At 46.9% G+C, this 24,185-nt stretch overlaps 1 long non-coding RNA gene across 9 annotated transcripts in view; it reads left to right on the top strand.

Annotated features, from left to right (window-relative positions):
* LOC109456686 (uncharacterized) overlaps positions 1-24,185 on the top strand; it is a 97,389-nt gene that overhangs the window by 62,527 nt on the left and 10,677 nt on the right. For 2 of the 9 annotated variants that reach the window (XR_016018173.1, XR_016018175.1), the window contains 2 exons: positions 2,614-6,562; positions 6,790-10,697. The exons of the other annotated variants lie outside the window; for them this stretch is intronic. This is a non-coding gene — a long non-coding RNA (uncharacterized LOC109456686). Of the gene's footprint in view, positions 1-2,613; positions 6,563-6,789; positions 10,698-24,185 lie in introns of those variants that run through there. 9 annotated transcript variants of the gene reach the window in all.

The raw sequence follows: 24,185 nt of genomic DNA on the forward strand, positions 1-24,185 counted from the left end.
AAGAGAATCAAGCAGAGAACGCTGGCAGTGGGACAATCTCTTCCTGCTCCCGGACATGCCGGGGAAGGCAATGAACCCCACACGCAGCTTGTTTTGCTGGAAACAGCAGACCCAGCAAAAGACGCAATGGGGCAGCGTCTCTCTGAGAGGGTTGCAGCTACAAGATTCCACTATTCTACTGCCAACCTGGCAGCCGAGGTGGTGAGGCCGGCTTTACTTCCAGGAGAAATCTCTGCGTTACACAGGAGATGAATTACAGGAAGGAAGTGGATGTCTCATAGTTCATATTAGGAATTCTTCAGCGGGAGAGAGCAGACAACGTTGTTTGTCAGCAGACCTTGCCAAATAAATAGGGTGCACTTGATACAGGCCGGCAGCTCCCCCAGGAAACAGTGGGTAACACTGTTTCCTCCCTCTGCCTATCCTAACTTCTCCTGCTCTGTTTGTTATCATCTCTAACTGGTCATCACAGCTCAGTAGGAAAAGGAACCTGCCACTTCCTTAGGCAGGGAACAAGCTGTGTTTCTAGTTCCGGAGAGACCGTCTTCCAAAGCATAGACCTTCTGCAGCAGACAGTCCATTCCCTTTCTTGTCTCTAGAAGACATGTTCTGGCCATACAGAGACAGGAAGCCCAGAGGCTATCATTTCCAGAGAAAAACAAAGGGGATGTAAGCCACGCCTTGTCTAGGGGTGGGTCTCCCTAACCAAGTCCTGGCCCAAGAGTAGAATCTTCCAGGCCCGAGGGTTTCACATTTTAATGACCACAACAGTCACCTGGTGTGTTTGAGAAGACCTAGCTGTCTGGGTTTTCCCCAGACCTTGTGCATTGGAACCTCTGGAGGTAGATCTTAGAGATTTGTAGGATGCTGGGGTTAGGAGCATGAAGGGAGGTGAATTTTGAGCACTTTGGCCCTTGCACTTACGTGTAGGAGGATGACAACAGAATGTCTGAGGAATTGGTTTTGACTTCAGAGAGCTATGGATAGGAAGCGTGGCTCTGCTGCTTACTAAGTGTGTGTGCATGGGAAAGGCACCTCTCCTCCCTCAGTCTCAGCTTTCCCAGCTGTAAAATGGGGAGAGCCGCAGTGTTTTCTGTCAAGGCTGCAGTGAACATAAAATGAGGCTTTGCAGGCAATACAATCAATGCACAGTGAGTGCTCGGTGAATAGCAGCTGGCATTCACGGTGTGGTTTTGGGTAATTATGTTTGGGTGGAGAAAGGATCTCCCATCCTCTCTGGGCCCAATGCCCAGTTTTGTTCTAGGAACGGGTGGGCCCCTCAAATCTAGTGAGGTGTGCTCCCTGTAAGAGTTGAAGGAAGGGACTAGAAAAGGAAAGTCTAACTCATGGAAAGGCAGTGGGAGGTGGGGACAGATTTGGGTTTGAGTCTTGTCTCCAAATTTGGGATGCTGGGCAAAGTGTTTGTTACCTGTCTCAGCCGCCTTTATCTGGACTATACAAATATTTGTCTTGAGAAGATGTTTTAGGGAGAGCCGGTGAAGCATCCATGCATTTTAGTTTCTTCGTTTTTGTTGACCCATTCTGGTTCCAAATGCTATCCTTCTCTGCTCATGGATTACACAGGATAGTAATATTTAGGGAAAGTGAGCAATTGGAGAGTACTGAAATTGTATTTATTGAAGAAACGTATGTTGACCAGGAAACTCTGAGGAGCCTTTGCTGGGCTTTGGGGAGACAGAAATCATTCATTCATAGTGCAGGGCATGGCATATAAAAAGTACTCACCAAGGGGTAGCTTTTAAGAAATATTTATAATGTGAATAGAGTAACATTTATATTAATAATAAAAGTCAGGTTGTGTTCGTACACAAAGGAAGTGAGTTGGGAGGGAGTCACCCCTGGGTTCGTGTTCCAGCAGTTAGAAGCTGTGTGACCTTGACTAAGACACTAAACCTCTCTGAGGCTGTTGTATTGTCTGTAAGAATAGAAGGCTGTACCCACATGGCTAATTTGCAGTGAGGATTAAAATGACGCATCATGCCACAAAGGCACACTGTCAACATTCTCCCTCTCCCCTTCTTTCTCTGTATGTGTGTGTGTGTATGTGCTTGTGTGTACTTTTCTTAAATATGTTACCCGTTTTCTAGTTGTCTCTTGGCTTTTCCGTATAGATAACTTCGTCTTCAAGTAGCGATTATCTTGCCCATTTATTACCAATAGTTAAACGTCTTCTTACCTTATTGTGGGGACTAGAACTTCTAGAACAATGCTAAGCTATAATGTGTCAGCTTCTTCTTCTGTTCTGTATAGTTAGCAATGATTCTGATGTTTTATCATTAGGTATGATTTAGTTGTAAACCTCTAGTCGTATCATATTCAACATTTCTTTCTTATTTTTACTTTAATAAGGTATGTGTGTTCATTTTTTCCTAATCAGGAATGGGTATTGACTCTCATCCACTTTTTTTTTTTTTTTTTTTTTTTTTTTAGCAGTTCTCAAAATGATCCGCTGGTTTTTTTCTTCCTCTTTAATCTATTAATCTGCATGATTCATGTTGCTAATACGCAACCATCCTTGTGTTACTGGAATCAACTCTACCTGATTCACTTAGTGCAAATGAAACACTTTCTTTCTTTTCTCCCAACCACAAGGCATGTAGCCATTCATCTATCGACTCTCTGTTCCACTGCATGGTCCTTTTTGAAGGAGGGGAGCCCATTTGCAAGTACATATGGGAAGAGACTGTCACAAGACTCAGCTGGACATATGGAGAGAGAAGCCCACGAGTTCCTTGTTCCTGCTGATAGAAGGTTTGGAGGCCTTTGAAGCCTGTTTGCTTGTGCCACCCCATTCCCTGCAAACTGCTGCTACAGCAGCCTCTGACCAGCTGCTGGGCACCTGACCTCACGTCCCCTCTGACCACAGAAGACCAAGGCCATGTCTGCCTAAGACTGTTTCCATAGAAATGCAAATACATGGCTAGTGCTTCCTCTTCAGGCCACCTTGTCCCTCTCTTCCCTTTTCTTCTAGATTTTTTATGACAGTAGCTCAGATTTCACAATGGAAAGATGTGTCACTCAGTCACGCAGTTCCCTATGAAGAAATACATTGTCTTTTCTTCTCTCTATTCTTTTCTGAAAGCATAGAAAATAATGACAGATTAACTGCTGGGTCTTTATGAGGAGGTCATGTGCATTTCTCTTTTAGGGGACAGGAAGGGAAATAGAGGCTAAACCTAGTGGGGTCTTAGCAGACGGGTCTGACTTCAGGCTTCCCAGAAGAAGGGGATAGGTGGTGCCACGTCAGCCCCCAGTGGCAGTTCAGAGCCAATTCTTTTGACCTTGAGGGTGGGGATTACTATTTCTGCCTTCCTGGAAGAGGCTTGACCCATTCCACCTTCCAGCTTGACATCTCTTATTTCGGTAACTGTCAACTCAAAATGTATATGGTTCTCAGGGAGTTGGGGAGAACTTACTTTTAAGCATCAAATGTGTTGATTTTGGGTTGTTTATATTCCGCTTTCTATAAGACCAAGCTCTGAGAAGGGGTGCAGACAGGGCATAAGTAATAAAGAATGGAAGCCAGGAAGCATGTCGCAGTTTAGATGCCCAGAGCAGACCCTGAAAGAAGGATTCATTTGCAGATAACTTATAAAGGGAAATTGGCAAGGGACAGGGGAAATCAGACAGGAAGAGGTAGGGAACCACGCAAAGGTGCGATCTCAGGCAGAGTCCTGCAGAGTGTGACTTCAGCTCGATGCTGCCATGATACTGGAATGTAAGTGAAACCTCTGTGTCCTGACGTGAAGTACGGGAGCTGGGTTTTCATACAACTTCACACAACAGTCTGAGGTTTCCCAGAGGGATAGAATTTCCCAGAAACTTCCATCTTTCTGTGCATGAGGGCAAAGCACAAGGGCGGTCCTTGAAAAAGGAACCTCAGGTGCCAAGGGACACACACACACAGTAAAAGGAGAATCTGCAAGGACCTGGCTGCACCATCAAAATTGTTTTTCCAGAAAGGGATTCGTCACGTAATGGGCCCAGGTTAAACTTGCAGATTCCCACTCTCACCCAGGCGGATGGAGTCAATATTTCTGTGGGTGAAGCCCAGAAGCCTGTATGCTAGTCCAGTCTCTGTGTGAGTCTATGCTGCCTAATGATGGAGAACCACTGCTTTCAGTGTCGCAATGAGCTGAGGATTAGATCATGCCAAACAGCAAGCTGGGGGCTAAAGCAACAGGAAGCAGTGCTGTTTAAATAGGAAGAAAGAGCCAGCCATGTGTGAGGCTGAAAATGACGCAGGCTTTGCAGCCAAACCCACTGGAATTTCTATCCGGGCCTTGGGATTCTGCGACTTGGAGAAATCCACTTTACCTCAGTTTCTTTTCCTCTATGAGCCGTAACACTTAATCCATAGAGCTCTGAGGAGTTCGTCCATTCATTTATTCAGTTAAGAAATACATAGTGAGGGCCTATGCATTTTATGAGTCACTTTCCCAGGTGCTAGAGGCATACAAATGGGCAAGACAGATAAGATTCCTGCCCTTGTAGAGTTCAGAGGCTGGGTTGTCACATCCCTACCCTGTGACGTCAAAGCCTTGCTTTCCTCCCAGTCTTCCTGGAAACCCTTCTCTCCGTGTCCACCTGTGGCTTCTCCATCTCCCTGATTTTCTCTAGTTCTGCAGGGCTAAGGACATATGCTAACTGATCAGAGGTGTTGCAGTAAGGTTTTGGGCAAATGCTGCTCTGGAAAGCCCACTAATATGGAAAGTAGAATCATAAAAGGCAGAAAGAATTGTCTCTCTGAATGAAGAAGGTGTTTTGGAGGGCCTGGTTACATGCATGAAGTTAAAGATGCTAGGAAACCTGATATGTGGGGGGAAAAAAGGTAAAAATTATCCAGATTTATCAAAAGATACTTTATATCATAGTGAGAAGGGCCTTGAACAAAGAGTAATTCATTCCTTTCTTCATTTTTTATTTCTGTAACCCAGATGTGAGCCAGCCCTTTGGGACTGGGATAAGACAGCCTCAAATCTCACTCCTATGGCATTCTTTAAGATCGCCCTGAATTCTCATAATGGCCTCCCTCTTTCTAATATGTAATCTTTGTTCTGAACCACATTGATGTCCATGTCAGACAAAGGCTTTTCACTTTGTGTAACCAAACAAAATCAACTGGAACACAAACCCAAACCACTACCACAAAAACTCAGCCATGAGCTTTGGTCAAACTCTGAATGGAGGTAGGGTTTCCACCTCAGGAGCATAACCACATTTAAAGGGATAAGAGGATCTCCATTCTCCAAATGACGATTACATCTCATAGAGCTTTACTAGTTGAGGACCCATTGGACTGCCTCGTCTTTCCTCCTTTTCACCTTTTCCTTCTCCTGTCACTTTTCTTCCCTTCTCAGTGTGGTGAGCAAACTCAATAGTCACATGCCCATCCTTGGAAATGACAACAAAGTCACCCCCTGGGAAACGCACTGACTGAATGTAGGGGAGAAGTGATTCCCCAAAGAACATTACGGTCCTGTTACCAGAAGCAAGGGGGATAGATGCTAAACAGGCTATAATAACAACTGTCCACCAAGCGGGTAGCCACTTCGCATCAGTCAGAGTGTCTTCCATTCTTCTGGCCTCAGCAGCTGGTTCAGGGATGGGCACGGGACTGAAACTGGATAACGAGGCTCAGTTTCTCACACTGGGAAAGTCCTACTCGTTTTTTGAGACCAGGAACTTGAGTTCCTCCCCTCTCTCACTGCTCCCATAGAATACAGTGCTGCCCCATCATGGAAACCATCACATTTGGTTGCCATTCTCTTTTCTCGTCTGCATTCCTCGGGCTGTGAAGTGCAGGGACAAAGATTATTTTCCACTTACTGCCAGCACGTAATAGGGAAACTGGTCCGTGGTAAGTACTTAGTCAGTTTTTATCCGTTGGGGGTGGGGTGCTGAGGAAGGAGGGCTCCATCTTGGTAATAGGGAGGGCAGGTTAAGTAAGGACAGGGTCAAGAGAGCTGGAGAGATCATACTTCAGGTCTGACCTCCGAAGAGCCTGATTAAGAAAACAGCAAAACTGAGAATTGCAGTGATGTCTCCAGCAGACCTCCCCGTTCCCATTAATGACTCCTATTATAGCTTTTCATTGCCTTCTCTTTCCTTAAGAAAGTCTCACGTTGTCATCCAGGCCTGTTAAACGTTCTGTGGGCCCATTATCAAAATAGCATTTTCAGCTTCACTGAACACATGTAGGAAATGTTGTCGTGTTTAAAGAGAAAGAAAAAACAACGATGAGAATAAGCACAGATTGTATTGGGGTAATTATCTCCTCTCCAACAGCCTTTTGGAAAAAGGATATTTCTCATTTTTGGAAAGCCATACATCTAAAAGCATAAGTCGCCACTGATTAGATTAGTAACTCAACAGTTGAAACCTGACATCAAATTAATTCTCCTCCCCCTCTGTCCTGGCCCCTCTAGCCAGCAGCCCTTTCTTCCTCATCAAGAAGAGGATATTATACACAGATTTCTGATGAGGGCCATTCCTGAGTGCATTTCTGTGGGAGTATAAAGCCCGTCTGTAAATATACACGGTGAGTGGATTCCACACCTCTGAGGATGATGCCGGGGTTCAGACCAGGTCACCCTGGGTCGAAGGCTTGCCTCCAAGTCTTGGATGTGCTGCAGGCAAAGAGGGGTCCTCAGGGACTAAACATACCCAGCAGAAGAATCAGGTCTTTGGCTCCTTGTCAGCCGCTTTCTGACCACAGTCTCCTGTGCTGAAAGTGATGTGTTCACCCTGTCTCTGTGGATCTCACAGGAGCGGTTGTAGCTGTCACAGGCGCCTCAGGTGGAGCGGAGGTGGAGGCCCAGTTCTGCCACCAGTGGTGTCATCTTCACATTATGATTTTGCAAGCTCCAGTCTCCTCACCTGTAAGATCTAAGCGACAACACTCACCTCACACTTAGAAGGAAGGATGAAAGCCATCAATGAATACAAATGTGCATAGCAGTGGCTCAGAAAGGGCCACCTTCTGTTCACGCCATTTTCTGGCCCTCTCTCCACCCTCCCATCCGATCTGAGGTAGAAGATCCTGCCTGGGTGGCTCCAGGTCCCCAGGCCCAGGGAGGAGGTTGGGCTGAATCAGACCACGGTGAGCAAATTGCTGTTAAATACACCGAGAAAGGCATGAGCAGCTTGGCTTTCTGGGTCCAAGGAGGAGGCTTGTTAGAGGGGTTGGCAAGGGGGCTGCACCTGGGAGGAAGGACAGACATTCCCCAGATGAGAGAGGAAATGTGGGCTCCTGGGCAGAGGGCTCGAGTGGCATTTCACGGACACGGGGGGAAGATGAAGACGGAGAAGAAGATCGAACTCAGGACTCAGAACCTCGTGCCACATCACAAGACAAGCGTGTGTCGATGAGTGGCTCCCATGCTTCACAGACTTGCGGATCGGCTTGTGAGTCTGTTAAAAACGCAGCACCCTGGAGCAGGGCCCAGGAATCTACATTTTCCTCCAGCTCCTGGGTGATGCCACGTAGCTGGTCAGAGGAAGGCGTGGAGACACAGGGCTACAAGAGATGGAGAGTGCATGCAGGGCCAGGGCGGGGGCAGTTTTCTCCCCCGGGGAGAGGAGTGAGTCTGGAACACGGGAGTGGGGTACCCTAAACCATGGGCCCAGCATTAGTAGACTTGAGGGGATAATCTGAGAAACAGCAAATGGGGGAGCCCAGGATCAGAGGCCTAGACTATAGCACTGTTAGCAATCTTTAGGGGCAGGGTAGAGAGGGCAAACTCAGTTACAGGGGTGTCAGTTTTGAAACCTGAGCTGGAGATGAGCGGGAAGGTTGGAAGGGAGGGTGTGAGGAACAATGACCAGGAGTGATTTCTATAGTGATGGGACTACAGTAGCGGCCCCGAAGCCTTAGAAAGGGAGATAAAGAAATAGGAGTATTTACTAAGTACCTGACATTATTCTCAGGATTTACTAACCCATTTAATTCTCATAATCCCTCGAATTAGAAAAAGAAACCATAGAGAGAGTTATTCTCAATGACTAGAAAAAGAAACTGAGTCCCAGAAAGTGATTTACTCAATGAATACGTGACGGAGCAGAGACCCACATTCAGACCCTGGGAGGCCAGCATGTCAGCGAGGCTATGACCAACACACAGGGCTGCAGCTACACCTCTGATCACGCATGTGGTCCCAGCTCTGCATGGAAGGAGCCAGGATGCCCCGGAAGTGGCGAGGCTGGAGGTCCGGAGGCCAGGGAGGGCTGGGATGCTAGGTCAGGTGACAGGTGGTACAGTCTGGACTAGGGTACTAGGCAAAGGCATGCAGAGTGTCAGACTGGAAACATCTGGAAAATGGAGAGTGCAGCACTTGGTTGTGGCCGTGGAAGTGTGTGGGAGGGACTGACACTGGAAATCGCCTTTCTTTTCAGTGGATCCCTCAGACCCCAGTGTAGCTTGGGAGGTCTTCGGAGGGAACATAAGAATACTACATTCAAAACCTTGAGATACAGAAGAAAGAGCTGAAAACCCTACCAGGCAATATAGAGTTGCAAGGAAACAAACAAACCAAAAACAAAACTGAAAACAATCAAGAAAAAAGAGTGAGCCTGCTCTTATATTTAGCAAAGGCTGGGAGGCAAACCCTCAGCTTCTGGACACTGCATTCCCCCGCCGCTCTCCAGGAGGGCAGGGCTCGGGTATGCAGGCTCACCTTTCCAGCAGAACCTCTGCAGCCCAGATCCAATCTTTCCTTCAAAGGCCAGCACACATTCAAAGCACAATTCTTCTACTTCATGACTATATGACCGTGAGCAAGTTGCTTCACACCTCTGAGCTTGTTTACTCACCTGTGTAATGGGCATAATAATTGACTATGGATTGGCTTGGTTGTCTCACGAGGCTGGTGGTGGGTGAGGTGAGAAAGCACAGGTGAGCGGGGACATCGTTGCATTTTCTCCAGAGCAAGTTGCATCTGGGTCCTGGGCAGCAAATGCCCCTTTAATTCAGAGTGGTGGGCTCCTCTGTCGGCCAGTAAGGTGGCAATGCCTATATGTGGGAACTATACTAATTAGGAGAAATCCACTGGGAATTTTCTGGCAAGTTACAGGCTGAGCAACATTGAAGGAGCTTCAGAGAGGAAAGAGCCATGTTCCGGGCGTGTGTCTGTGCTGGTGTGCAGTGTGTGAAATCACAGTGAATAATAATTGGCCGTTTCATGCTTTCTACCCTGGATGGCAACCAAGGAGGTGGGGACAGCCAGTCAATATCAGAGACAGCCCACGAACTTCTGCCACTGTCTCGAAGCTAGCACAAGCCCACACCCAGCCCTGCCAAGTGCCCTGTCAGCCAGCACAGAGAAGGGGGAGAGTGGGCCAGGCGGGCTGCAGAGGCCTGGAGGAATCTGGACGGCCTCCGGGCCAGGCAAAGGATTTGGGCCTTTGTTCTAAGCACACTGGGAATTCAATGAAGTGCTTTAAGCAAGGGGGTGGTAGGATCAGTTTTGTGTTTCAAAAAGCTCATTCAGGCTGTCTCCTGGAGAAAGGGTTAAATGAGATAATCCACCTCAAGGCCTTTGCTCAGCGTCTGGACTGTAGTAAGTGCCCAGGAAACACTATCCAGTTGCTGTTATTCATCTGTTAGCTGCCAAGTGTGTGGTGGGAGGGGATGGCAGCTCAGCAAATGAGCCTTAGGCGCTTCCTCTGTCTAACAAAGGGGTGGGGGTGGTTCCAGGCTCATTGGCCAAACCTGGCTTCACTGGCAGGTTTCCACCTCTAGTGCAGACATTCAAAAAGGGGGCCCAGCCAACCCTGAGATAAGAGCGAGTAAAAGCTTCCAATATGGCAGGCAAGTCAAATACTGTTTCTGAGCATTTCCTGGAAGCCCCATCAGTGAGGGCTGGGCCCTGATGGGGGTGGGGGAAGAGGAAGGAATTCTTATCTTGCTGGCTTTGGTTCACAGCCCTCTGGCTGGTCTGGGACACTTGATGCCCATGAAACAGGAGTCCCAGAGGGACTGAAGAAGGAGAGGCAGGATGGCACACAGGGATATACCATGCCCTCCCAGGGAACGAGCTTGGCCAGGATTGCTCATCACCATGATTTCTATAAAGCCATGCAGAAGGCAGCCAATCAGTGAGAGGTGGACCCCATCACACCTCATTCCATCCCCAGCTCTCGAAGCTCACTTAATGCCCTGCCAATACTCCTCTGGGGTTTCTCTCAGTTCATGCTGATCCCCAAGTGATGAGGGCCTCATGTCTGGCGGGTCACCTTCTTGCTAAGCAGGTCTGAACTTCGGGGCCAACAAAGAGAAGAGAAAGTAGATGGGCAAATGGGGTCTTGGTATGGGGGTTCTGTGAGCACAGATAGAAATGCGACTGGGTCTGAATGTTAAAGCAAGGGTCTGTGAAGTCCACCATCACCCACATACTGAAAGTCTGGAATAAGCTGGGTACATTGCACCTATGATCTCTTGCAATCCTCCTAAAACCCTTTCATCCAGATCTCACTGGACTCATTCCAGCTCTCTCAGATAATAGGGGAAAGAGCCCTGTTTTAAACCCAAGTCTCTCTTGCTCAAGAATCTTATGCCAGACACTCTACATCCTAAGTGCATGGGCAGAGGGTTGTTAAGAATATTCCCTGCCATTATCTGACTATCTCATTTGTCAGAGACAGGCCCACGGGCTGAAACAAAAGTTCAGGGGACAGTGTGTAAGTCCTTTATGCCTGCATTATGGGAGGGGGGCATAGAAGTGGGGTGGGGTGAGGGACAGGACGGTCCTGGGAGTGGGGAGAAAGCACTCCAAGGGATACTGGTGGTATCAGAATACATACACTTCTGGGGTTCTATGCTTTCATGCTTGGGAATCCTCATGCCTTTCATGTATCAGCCCGGCTCTGCTGATATAAATTTTGAGACGCAGTTCATCTGTGACCTGCTCTAGGAATGTTGCCTTCAACCCCTAAGATTATTTAGTTACTCCACACAACCCGCACAAGATGACCTCTTTCATTTCTGTATCCTCAATGGCCAAGACAGGGCTGACATGTAGGAGGACCCTGTCAATCAATGATAGTGATTGAATGTCTTATGTGTTTTCCAGACTAGCTAACAGCGACTTTGAGGGGTTAAGCTTTACCCACGTCTTTATTTGGTGCAAGGTTGCCTAGGGCATGCCACCTGCAATGTGATGAGATTTCCTGATCTTGTAGGTTCAGAACTGGGGAAGGGCTTGAAATATTCCTGGTAAGTGGAAGGTGTGTGGGGATGAGTCATCAGGGTTAGGGGAGAAAGAATGGGAAGACTAGCCAGTGTTAAGAAAGTACAAAGGGAAAAACGAGTGCGGGAGAGACAGGGAAAGTGGGATGGAGAGGGAAAGAGAGAGAGGGAGAGATCTGATACCATTAGTCTTTATTCTGTATCTACAACTAACTTGCATGTGTATTCTCATAGAATATTCAGAGCATCTCCTGTTCATAAAAATGAGGAAATTGGACCTGGAATGTCAGAGAACTTGTCCAAAGCCACACCATCCAGGAAGGGGCAAATTCAGGATTTGAATCAGCTCTTTTGACTGCAAAGCTGGTGCTCTGTCTTCTACCCCACATGGAAAGCAAGATGAGTAGCATGTTTGCTTTATTGCTAATTTCCCATTTCTGGAGCCATAATGGGCATCACCAGCTAATCATTTTTTTCTTTTTACTTTTTTTCTTTTTTTTTTTTTTTTTTTTTGCCAGTAAGCCCAAGTAAGATCTATGAACACCATGTGTGGGGGCAGAGCCCCAGAAAGTAGTTTACAGGCTCTCGGCCTCACGTGGAGGGGTGCTGGCTCGGGTAGTAGATGGCCGTCAGCTGTGGCTGATTGGCCGTCAGCTGTAGCCATTGAGCCATTGGTCACTAATATAACTGCTGCGGCTACGGAGGAGAGTGGAGGAGAGCGGAGGAGAGTCGTCAGTCAGTTGCAGAGAAAACGGACAGCAGGTCGCACGTCCAGTGAACCCAGCCTCCATTGAGACCGTAGTGGTATGACTCCCCTACCTATGGCTCCGTGGGTGTTCCTTTTTGGCCTCACCATATCCTGCGTTCTTGTATGGGGAGCGGGAGCAGAGACCCCGCAGGCCTCCCCGCACGACACCATGTTTCTGGAACATACCATCTTCCTCTAAAATTTAACCTTTAAAAATCAGACCTCCTTGTTATTCTGTGCAAGATTAACCTGTTCCAGAACTCAAGGGAATTTATTTCCAGTGGCTGTTCTATTTGAAAACTCTAGGTATACCTATACCTATATCAACTCATTGTGTTTTATACCTCACATTTACACAATTTTGCATGTCAATTATATCTTAATAAAACTGGAAAAAAATATTATTTTCCTTTTGCCAAATCAAAATAAATACAAACTACAAAAGAAAAGAAAAAGCAAAGAAAACTCTGGGACTCTGACTATATTTACTCAGAGGAAAAAGAAAATTATAGTATCCAATAGTGTTTGATTCTTTAAACCCAGACCGTGAAAATACAGGAGTTATGGGGGAAAAGTATGAGCTATATTGTCAGAGAGAACTGTCAATGATAATAATGAAATAATAATAATAATTTCTATTATTTATTAAGTGCTTACTATGTATGAGCCAAGGACTTAAGAAAGCGTAGTATGTGAGTTATTTCATATGCCCTTTACAATAACTTTATGAAGTCTACAAAGGAGGAAACTGGGGCACAAAAAGGCCTTTACCTCCGGTCATACACCTGGAAGGTAAGAACCAGGATTCCAAGTCAGGTTCCAGAGCTGAGGTATTAACCAGTAAATGATGGCATGTGCAGGTTTAGAAGGAATCGGCACTTTCAGATACCCCTGGTACACGGAAGTCACTCCTTCCGTGGACAATTCCCCTCTACCCCCACTCAGAAAAGGTCAGGGAGTTATGGGATAGGGGTGGAGCTCTGAATCCCAGCATCCCCATGGTTTATTCAGAAGTTAGTCATGATTTCATTTTAGCCCTGGCCACTCCCTGCCTAGCTGTCAGGGTGAGAAGCCTTGTAACTGGGTTCCCTGGGGAGGAAGTTAGCACATGCAGGAAATGAGCTGGCAGTGGATTTTGGGGACCCCAGGACCAGCAATTTTGGGCTCCTGCCCTTTCCTTCCTTCTTCCTTTATGATGGGGGGTGGCGGGCTTGGAGGGAGAGGGATAGCCATTAAGTGTCCCCTTTGGTGGGGTCCATGCAAGGCAATTTCCCCTACGGGTGATTCTTCCATCGGCTCTGTGAAGTGAAGCCCAGTTTTAATTAGTGTGGGCAAGCTGAGGTTTGGGGAGATTAGGGGTGCAAACTTGCTCATGTCTGACATTACATTGGGTCCCCACAGGGAGAAACCAAGCCTGTGCATTGATGAGGGAAACCAATGAGAGACCAGGAGGGTCAACACGTTCCAGTGAAATAATTTTGGCACTTAGAGCCAGTTTTGGATTTAGCTTTCCTGGGCCTCAGTTTCTTCACCTTTCCTGCTGGGTCCCAGTGAAGGTTAAAGGCAACTGCATGTACATAAATCTCAACGTGAAAACTTCCTCCCGTTTCCTGCCATTATCAGGTTGTGAAATTACAAAATCCTTATTTCTCCTAGAACCATAGGATTTTATGAAGATATATATAGTGGCAGAAACTTGGTTGGCATGGGTTAAAGAAAACATATTTACAATCCCTTACTTGTCATTTAAGAGGAAGGTAGCTTTCTAGCATCTCCTGGGGGCCGGGGAGTACTTTTCCATTTTTCTTGGATAATTTCCTGTATTGACTAAGAAGGGCTGGCGTGACGATCGCCTTTCTCCTGGCTGAACACACGTACTTCATGGCGAGCAGTTGTACAAAGAACATCTGTTTCCAAGGGGCTCATGTAGACCCTCAGTACTCCAGGGGTGGTCAGGGGACCATCATCATCGTCGTCGTCATCATCGCCGTCTAGGACCTTGTTAGAAAGGCAGACTCTTGGGCCCCAGCTGACCTACTGAATCAGAAAGTGCATTTTAACAAGATCCCTAGGTGATCAGTGGGAACATTGCAGTTTGAGACATGCTGATGCTGGTGGCTTCTTCTTTTTTCGATCCCTTAGCTTTGAGTGGAAGTTTCCATTTCACATTAGGGTACTGGCCTTTCAGGGTGCCATGTGCCTGTACAACATTTCAGAGGTTAGGTGCCCCCCCCCCCCCCCTGCTTGCCAAAGGTGTGCAGGGCCGAGGAACTTCCGGTCGCTGTGCTCTGACTCTCACTGTTTTCTGTGTTGCACGAGAAGTCGTCAATCAAGCATGTCCGGGGCAGAACGATGCTATTTCTATGACGGCAGAAAAAATAGCTTCACTCCAGCAAGGCGGATCAATCAGTGTTTATTATTATTTTTATTGTTGCGATGTGAAAAGAATGCTGGAGCCCTTCTTACTTTTGATGAAGGGGAACCAGTTTGGGCTGTTGTTTTGAACATCGTCTGGCTCTTCCGTGGGTCACCAAAGACTACAGAAGGAACACAGAGACTTGGCCTTTGATGTGGGTGAGAGGCAGATAGGCTGGGGTGAGGAGAGACGAGGGCAGAGTCTGAATGCCAGAGATGGAGAGCGAGGCGTTGTCTGGGGAGGTGGTGGGAGACAGGACTGAGAAAAGGACTTGTGAGCAGTGGGCAATTTGGGTGCCCACATCTGTGTTGGGTTGGAGACCCAGCCTTCTGAGTTCTGGTCTGGTTTTCTTGACACTTGAGATTACCCATGCCCATTGCTTTCACACAAGTGGGAATGTGAGTACTTTCTCCATGTCTAATCTTGCATGTATCTCACAAAGCTCTCTAGGCAGTGAGAATAATGCCTATTCCACGTGATGGGTTCTTCTTTCCATAGGATCCTTCCACTGGACCTCTACTTACAGCTCTCTCATAGGTAGAATTGTGTCTCCCAAGAACATATGTGCAAATCCTAACCCCAGGAACTTGTGAATTTGACATTATTAGGAAATAGGGTCTTTAAAGAAATAATCAAGTTCAGATGAGGTTGTACTGCATTACGGTAGACCCTAACTCAATGACTGGTATCCTTGTAAGAAGAGGGACATTTGGACAGAGACCTACAGGGAAAAGGTCATGTGACAATGAGGTAGAGATTGGAGTGATGCAGCTACAAAAGAAGGAACACCAGAGATTGCTAGCCACCTCTGGAAGCTAGAAAAAGAGAAGGAAGATCCTCCCTCAGAGTCTTGAGAGAAAGCACGGCCTTTCTTGCACTTTGATTTTACAATTCTAGGCTCTAGAACAGTGAGAAAATAAATTTATATTGTTTTAAGCTTACCCAGTTTGTGGTAGTTTGTTGTGGTAGTCCTAGCAAACTAATACAAGCTCCTAAGAGCACAGGGGACCCCTGAACACTTAGCATGTGGCGGCGAGGTCCCGCATGTCTATATTTCGGGGGGTGGGGGATGTTGAAGGTGGGACCTTCCAGCACTCGGAGAGGCACTACCTTCATTGGGACGACATGGCTGGTGATGATATGGGATCCTGACCATAACACAGATGTTTCATTTGCTCAATTCTTGTGTCCAATCTACTTCAGCATGAGGACACCCATCATTCTACATGTCTAATCTTGCATGTATCTCACAAAGCTCATTGCCATTGATTTAGGAAAAAACAAAAAGTCCCAGTCTCTAAGTTTCTCTAAGGATTTGGTCATCTGTAACTGGCCAGAGGTATGGCCTTCAGGGGCCAAAAGTTAGTTATGGTTTTGGAGCAATTTCCCCTATTCATGATTTTGCAATTGCAGAATGCAGCCTGTCGTGCATTTGCATAAGCCACTTTTATCCTGGGTGCCCTAAGCCGCCCAGCACCCTCCACACATGAGTCATACAGAGCAGTGTTGAGGGCGGAGGTGCCTCCTGCAGCAGCTCCTGTATCCTCCCCAGCAGGCCTCCTTCCCTCTCCCTAGCTGTGCCTCATTTGCTGCTGGGCAAAACTCAGTCTTGCTGCAAATTCGGCGCCTGCCTGCGTGTGTGTAATTGGGTTGGATTTACATTAAGAGGGTTCCCTGTGGTGAAAACCGCACTGCTATTTCCAATCTGAAGCTGCATAAAACATTCAATTTTCTAAGTATCTGTCAGCTGTTAGTGCTGTGAAAAACGCTGTCTGCCTGGATGGATGGGGGGCTCCCACTCAGTCCCGAAAACTCCCGATTATTTGTGCTACCGGAGGGGATAATATTATATGGTTGTGGATAATGAAGCGTTATTCATCTAAGTATCCACTCACTCATTCAACAAGCGCATTTGAGAATCTAGTCTGAGCTAGGCACTGTTCTGAGTGTCTAATCAGATCACATCCCTCCTCAGTTAAAAATCCTTCAAACTGGCTTTATTTTGCATATCTAAGCTAGGGGTTGGCAAACTTTTTCTGTAAGGGCAAGATAGTGTATATTTTAGGATTTGTGGGCTATGAGGTGTCTGTTGCAACTGCTCAACTCAGCCGTTACAGCTTGAAAACAGCCGTAGACAATATGTAGATGGATGGGTGTGGCTGTGTTCTAATAAAACTTTACTTATAATAGGAGACAGCAGGCCAGTCTTGGCCTGTGGGCCATTGTTTGCTGACCTCTAATCTAAATACCTTCCCTTGTCCTACTGAGCCCTGTGACCTTCTTCCTTCCTCCTGTTTATCATACGCAGCTCTGCTTAACTGTTTATTCCACTCCGGGTACAATAACTTCCTTTCAGCTCCAAGAGCCACCAAGCTCTTCCCTGCCTCAGGATCTTTGCATATCCTGTTCCCTCAGCCTGAAGAAATTCTCTCCTCTTGGCTTTTGGCAAAGACACTTCTTCATTCTTTATGTTGTAATGGGAGCCCCTCAGATGTCATCCTTTCTGTCTTATGTGACACCCTCCTTGAATGGTGCCTCCTCTGAAAGCTTTGCCCACCAAAAGCTGCTTCCTTCTATTTCTCTCATCTCAATCCTTTGGTTTCCATCCTTGGAAGGACACATCACAGACCTTAATTATCTTATTATTTACTTGTATTTTGGTTTTGGTTTCTGTCTCCCTCGCTCTTTGAACTTAAGCCCTAAGAGGACAGGTTCCCTGCCTGTCTCATTCTCTGCTCTATCTTATTCCTCGGCAAGGTGCTTGGTATATAGCAGTCTCTTGATTTAAAAGGCAAATATTTAAGATCTCTCAAGAAATCATTATTTAATCAATAAGAGACAGTCCCTGACCTCAGGGAGCTCGCAATCAAATCGGTGAATTGGACAGACCCACAATCACAACATATGATGTGAGGAAGATTGTGACAGATGTATGTCTGAATAATAGGGGGCGGGAGGGATAACTGAGCAAGAAGGCTGCCAGAGTCAGGATTGTCCACATTGCACAGACAGAAACGAAAGAAGAAAGGAGAAGGTAATTGATATTAATGGAGCGTGAACTCTGTGTCAGCTACTCTGTCAGATATTTTGTATACTTCCCTCCTAACAGCCTTTCAATGTAAATATTATCATTGTTATGAATGAATATTGTGTAAACATTAATATTGTTCTTGTTCTACAGAGATAGACACTGAGGATCAGAGAGGGCAAGTGACCAGGCTATGGCCACACAGCTGGTAATCAAGATTCATGCCTAAGTCTTCTTTGGGCTATAGCATGTGACCCGGGATGTGGGGTAGGGGCAACATATGTATTAATTAGCCTGCAGTTTTCGTTTCTTCAGGAAGGTGTTTCTTTCTCCCCAAATCTTGCCCTAGATTTAATTATCTTCATCTTTGTAATAGGCTGATGAAGCCCTTGGGGTAGCTGTTTGCCTCCTCCAGATGTCCCTTTCTCAGCCCAGTCTGTAACGCTGGATGAGGAAGAACCTTCAATGAGCATCTTTTCAGCTGTATACATGTGATTCCATTTAATCCTCATGAGAGCCACATCACAATGGAGCCAGTTGCCCCATTTTACTGAAGCATTAACCGTGGCCAGAGAGGGCTAGTAGCCCATGGTCTCCCAGTGACCAAGAGCCGGAGGTCCAGTCCCTGCACTGTGCTCCCTGTCCCCCTCCCACAGCTTTGCCACCCTGACGGCTGCCTGAGGTAGGGCCCTGGCCTCCACGAGGGTGATAAAGGAGCTGACTTCAGCTGGCCTCTCTAGATGGTGACAGCCCCTCCTAAGTAGAGACTCTGAGAGCAGAAAATGAGAGCACACCTGTCTAAGCAGGGACATCAAATTGCCCGAGGAGAAGCTATTAGATATATGAGGAAATTCTTCGACGATTCTGCTGGAAAGAAAATGCTTACTGTTTTTTTTTCCCCTCACTAAGTGTTCATATAAACCTTCTGGGCGAGGGAGCTGAGAGGCTGCCTACCGCTCCTGGAAGCCAGCCGGTCTCCTTCTCCCTGGGGGACTGGGTGTGATTTGATTCTGCCGGCTAACGTTGTTCGAGGCTGACTTTATCTCCCCCAGTACTCATCAGAGCTGCTAATAGGCCCTTCAGAGCTCATAAAGAGATGACCAAATCTGGGGCTGGGGGACTCCAGCTCATTTATCTTCCGCAGTCTCGGTCAGATCTGATTTTGTACGCTGACGGCTTGGTGCTCAAGTGTGGTCTAGCCTGCATCTCAGACACCTGCTCGGTGTGGCTGGGCCTGAGGGCCCCCACAAGGAGCGGACGTCCTCTGACCCGCTAGGGTCTCACTGCTGTGATGCGGCAGACAGACACTTACCTGCCAGCTGTATCGATCTGTGCACGAGAAAATAAAAGCATTTAGGCTTGGAAGGGAATGATGAAGTGTTCCCTAATGGGAGTGTCAGTTACCACTCTGGGTTCTCCGCACGTGCCGTCGCTCTGTGTGCCTGTGTGCTTCCGCACGATCCCGTTGCCTCTTGTTATGTCTACGTCAATCAGTTTGTAGGCTTATGGCACCGGAGCGTGTGCAACCAACAGGAAGTCACAGATGCACACAGACACCATCTCACACGGCAGTTCTGTCGACCTAATCCATATAAACACTTTTTACAGCACGAATCACTGTCGGCAACTTTGTTGTAACATCTTTTTCATAACTATCTCCAATTCACCTAATTAGAAAAAACAGTTTGCACACACCCACACACGCACACACAATTGGGGGATTTTCATCAACTATATCTCACCCATGTTCTTCAATTTAATGAAACGGTGAAGGGGATGCTAATAATGTGCCAGACGCATGGTGACCCAGTGCTCGTGAAAACTCTACCAGGCAGGCACCACGAACGGCTTTACAGATGAGGAAACTGAGGATTAGGGAATGTTCTGCTTAGCGATTGCTGCGTAACAAACGATCACACAACTTAATGGCATAAAACAATATCCGTTTTAGTAAACTCATAGATTTTGTGGATCAGGAATTTGGAAAGGGCACAGCAGGGCAGCTTCCCCCTGGTCTGTGATGCCTGGGGCATCGGCTGGAATTTCACGAATGGCTGGAGGAACCCAAACAAATGAGTTCTCTTCTCCCATGTCTGGTGCCTGGGCTGGGTTGGGCAAAGGCTGAGCTCAGCTGGAGCTGTAGACTGGAGCATCTACCATGGCCACTCCAGCATGGTGGCCTCAGGATTGTCAGCCTTCCTACTTGGTGGCCCAGGATTCCAAGAGTGAGTGTTGCTAGAGAGCCAGGCAGAAATTGCATGGCCTTTTATGCTCTATTCTTGGAAGTCACGTCTTCTAAACTATATAGGTCCAAGCAGGCCCCAGTTTGCTCAGACTTGTGGGGAGGAGACACAGTCGCCAAAGCACAGTGGGAGAAGAGGCAAACAACTGGGGACCGTGCTTGAGAACTGCTTCAGAGAGGTTAAGTAACCTGCTCACGATTTCAGAGCGAGGAAGAGGCAGCATAGGGATTTGAAGCCCGGTAATGTGACTCCAGAGCATTCTCTGTTGGCGACCGATCCTATGATACTTCGAGCATTGCTGAATGGGCCCTAGATGCTAAATTTATGTGAGTAAAATAGGATCTGCTTTAAATGATATTACCAAGCTGTAGGGTGCACAAAGAAATGGACAAGGAATGCTCTTTACCAAGTGGATGCGTGGCCAGTGAGAATCTAGAATCAGGTTGTGGCAAGGAGGTTTCAGGCGGGTTTGCTGTCAGGAGTGTTTTCACAATCAGAATTAAAGCCAAGATGTCTTCGGACTATAGAAGAATTGCAAAGTTTTTCTATATCTAAGTCTTTGTGTTTATTCTATGGAAATGTCCTTGTGCTCATAGCTGGAAATACTCATGGTGGCCAAGAATGAGCTTTTTGGCTTAACGAGTTTCCATGAACACTTGGAGAATCCGAAAGACCTGGGGCTGGAGTTTGCCAAGAACTTACGTGATTCTACAGAGCCTGTATCTGCCTGTGCTCAGCCCAGAAGCAGCCTTACGGTTTGTTGAGAGAATAAAGAATGCACTTCCAGGATAGCTGGGCTGGGCTCCGAGTTTGCAACCTCCCTGCAAAACTGAAGGGTCTTTGGTGGTGATACCTCCTGCAATTTTCTTTATTGGAGATAAAGTTATAAGGAGTGACTTCTGAGGATGCCAAATGGACAAGGGGCAAAGAGAGATTCATAGACAGATTCACAGGCATCACCTCTGCCCCGTGGAAGCTCTTAATCCAAGTGTTGGACAAAGTGCCCTGGCTTTGTCTTTGATTGGCACCTGGACCAGAGGAACACCTGGCTAGACCTGTTCTGGCCAGCCAGGGCCGGGCAGGGCAGGGAGCTTCTTGCTTCACCTGAAGAGGCAGGTTTATTCACAGACCTGCAGTCGGCTTTGCTGGAAGCTGGAGGGTTGTGCTAGGGAGGAGCAGTTGGTGGGTCCCTCAGCAGGCCCTGAGCTCACAGCACAAGGAGGTCACCTGTCTGGAGGACAGGACTGGGATTTGCTATAGTCTCAGGCTGATTATTCACTCTGATGAGCAGTGTGTTTGGGTGGCACGGAGTGAGGTCTCTCCCACGGAGATATTTAATATGGAGATATTTAATATGGAGGGTTTGTAAAGAAACTGGCACTATGCTGAGAATGTTGTCTTGGGGTGGGTTCTCCCAGAAGCAGACCTCCAAGATCATGATCCCAGTACAAGTAGTTTATTTGGGAAGTTGAACAGAGACCAGGAAATTGGGAATGATAAAGGAAATGAAGGCAGCAATTAAGAGTGTGGTATCAAGCCAGCGATCACAGTGGGGGATTGGAGCTTACACCTGTGGGGAAGCTCTGAGACACTGTGTAATACACAGAATCATCCCCTCTGGGGAGGCAGGGAACTGGGATATTTATATACCAGATGCCAAGGTCACTGGCTGAAGTCTGCTCCTAGGGATGTAATTCCTTAGCACTTCTGGCCTTCTGTGTGCTTGTGTGCACGTGCACACCCACGCACATAATGAACTTTCGACAACTATAGCCAAATTTCACAAAGAAACAGACTGACCCTCAGGCATATGCCAGGTTGTAAGAATTAGAAATCCACTTGAGCTCCTTGAAAGTTCCAAGGGGCTGGGTGGAGCACCAATGGCATTATCTCACTTAATCCTTATATGAGGAAGGGACGGTGTGTACCCATTTTATAGACAGAAAACTGAGGCTCAGAGAGAAGTCACTTCAGTAGAGTTACTGGGGTTTGAGTTAAGGGTATGACCCATGGGTCAAGAGTCCATGGTTTTAATTAGTGAGCTCTACTGTCTCCCTAAATATAAAGTTATAAAAGTTAACAGGAATTGGCCCCCAGAGTCCTCCTTTCAGAGCTGAGCAGACCTGACTAGATTTCAGGCCTCAGGCCAAAGATAGACCAAAGGAACAGAGTCTGGGTTACAGAAACCTCCCATCTTGTGAAAGAACCAAAGGTGGGAGCCTATCACGCTGGGGCTAAGGGAGCCTGGCACCTCATGCAAACATGCCCTTCAGCTTTCACAAGTAGGGGCAGGAACCAGAGACAGGCAGAGTTGGGGCTTTGAACCTGGCATTGATAGGAATGGGCAGGGAGGAGGTAAAGAATAAAAGGCGGAGATCCTCCTCTGTTCCACTGGGAGGTGTGCGGGTTTGTCAGGCTGGCACAGGTCAAGGTGACCCTGTGTCCTACCCATCCCTGTGCCATTTGTGGGGAGTCCTAGGTGGATATCAGATCATCACAACCCTCACTCCACCTCCACCCTTCTCTTGCTCTTCTAAAACTACTCTTAGGCTTATCAAGGAAATGCCCCTGAAGACCTCCCCAAGTTTCCTTCTAAACCCTTAGTATGAGACACTCAGTCTGCAGACCCTCCTCCCATTCCCCGCACCCCCATCCTCCAGTCTCCCAAGCTATGGAGGTTGCCTTGAATTAAACTTAGGCACACCAAGCCCTTGAGGATCACGTGTGTTGGATTGTATGCATACCATCTACAGGCATCTTCTAATTGTCCTCAGCACACCCTTCTCAACTCTCACTAACTCACATGCCCATTGGCAACCTTTGCCATCCTAGCATATCTGAGAATGTAACATTCTGGGGTGGTAATTTTAGTTTTATGCACAAAGACGGGGCATGAAGACACTTATAAGGCCCATTTTCTTTCTTTCTTCCTTTCCTTTCCTTTCCTTTCCTTTCCTTTCCTTTCCTTTCCTTTCCTTTCCTTTCCTTTCCTTTCCTTTCCTTTCCTTTCCTTTCCTTTCCTTTCCTTTCCTTTCCTTCTTTCTTCACTCACTCATTCATCTTGTGCTCTATCCATCCAACCATTTAACCTACTATGTGGCAGATAGTGTGTCAGGAACTGGCATGTGACTGTGAAGAAGAAGGTCAATGCTTGTGTCTCCACAGAGCTCAGAGTCCTGTTGAGAAAACAGAAAAAAATAAACAAGCATAAAATACATCCTAAAAATAACTATTGTGACAAATGAGTGAGACTTCACAATACAAAAATAAATAAATGTGATGAGGGTGGGAATCTACCAAGATAGGATGGTCAGTAAAGATCTATCTGTGGAGGAGATATTTTTAAGCTGAGATCTCTCTATGTAACGGCAAGGAGCTAACCATTGAAGAAAGGGAAAGACCGTTCCAGAAGATAGGACGGCATGGGTGTGGGCCTTGAGAAATAAGTAGCTGGGTAAGTTCAGGAGCAGAAATAAGTCCATCCCGGTTGGATCCTAGTGAGTGAGAGGGAAGGCGGCATTAGATGAGGTTAGAGAAATGGAAAGGAGATGGGTTATCTAGGACTTTACGAGCCACACTAAGGAACTTGGATTACCTTGACGGCAAATGAGAAACTGCTGGAGAATTTTCAGTAGGATGCTGACATAATTTTCTTCATTCAAAAAAAGTCACCCAAGATACTCTATGAAAATTAGATCACAGTGGGCAAAGAGGGAACCAAAGAAATCTGCTTGAAGTCTGTTGCATTTGTTCTGGTGAGGCGATGATGGTGGCCTGGCCGGGGGTTAGATGATGGAGATGGAGACACGTGACAGATTGGAGATGTGTTTTGGAAGCAGAAACAGTGGGACTTTTTGAAGGACTGCACAGGAAGTAGCTCAGTATTTCACGGAGAACCAATCTTTTGTCAGCCTTGTTCAGATCCCAATCTTCAGAACAGTAAGTTCAGAAACACGTTGATCCAGTGTGGTCTGGGAAATAAATAGAAAACAACCAAACAGGAAGTCAGACTTAAATCACACACCAACTCTCCGATGAGTAGAGGATTCACTCCCTGGAATATGCACACAGATACTTGCAAAAGTTCGGCATATAATTTCAGGTGACTCCTGGATTCCTGAGAACCCTCCATGGACCCACACTTTCACCCCAAGGGGTCTAGGAGGGTCATGTCTCGGGATCCAAGATTTAAAAATCTATGAGCTAGAGATTTACACTGACTGTCCATATTCTAGAAATCTACAACTTGAAGAGTGGACAATGGCCAGACCTCTTTTAGACGGGTTTATACGTAATCAACCTTTAGTTGAAGTTCTCCAGGGACAGGAATTCCGTGCGTCTCCTTCAGGGGACCCTGGGGTGTTTTGCCATGATTAGAATGCAGTCCAGGCATGTTTCCGTTTATTGAGTCCCCTGAGAGAGGGATGGGCTGGTCAAAGTGAAACCTTGAAGGAACATGGGGATATGAACATGTGGTTATTAAGATGGTAGTATTCTGGATCATTCTTTCCTAATTTTGAGTTTTCTGTTTTGCTGGTGTAATA

This window comes from Rhinolophus sinicus, chromosome 13, assembly GCF_057876585.1.
Source record: "Rhinolophus sinicus isolate RSI-liver-muscle chromosome 13, RSI-T2T, whole genome shotgun sequence".
In the NCBI taxonomy this organism is placed as follows: domain Eukaryota; kingdom Metazoa; phylum Chordata; class Mammalia; order Chiroptera; family Rhinolophidae; genus Rhinolophus; species Rhinolophus sinicus.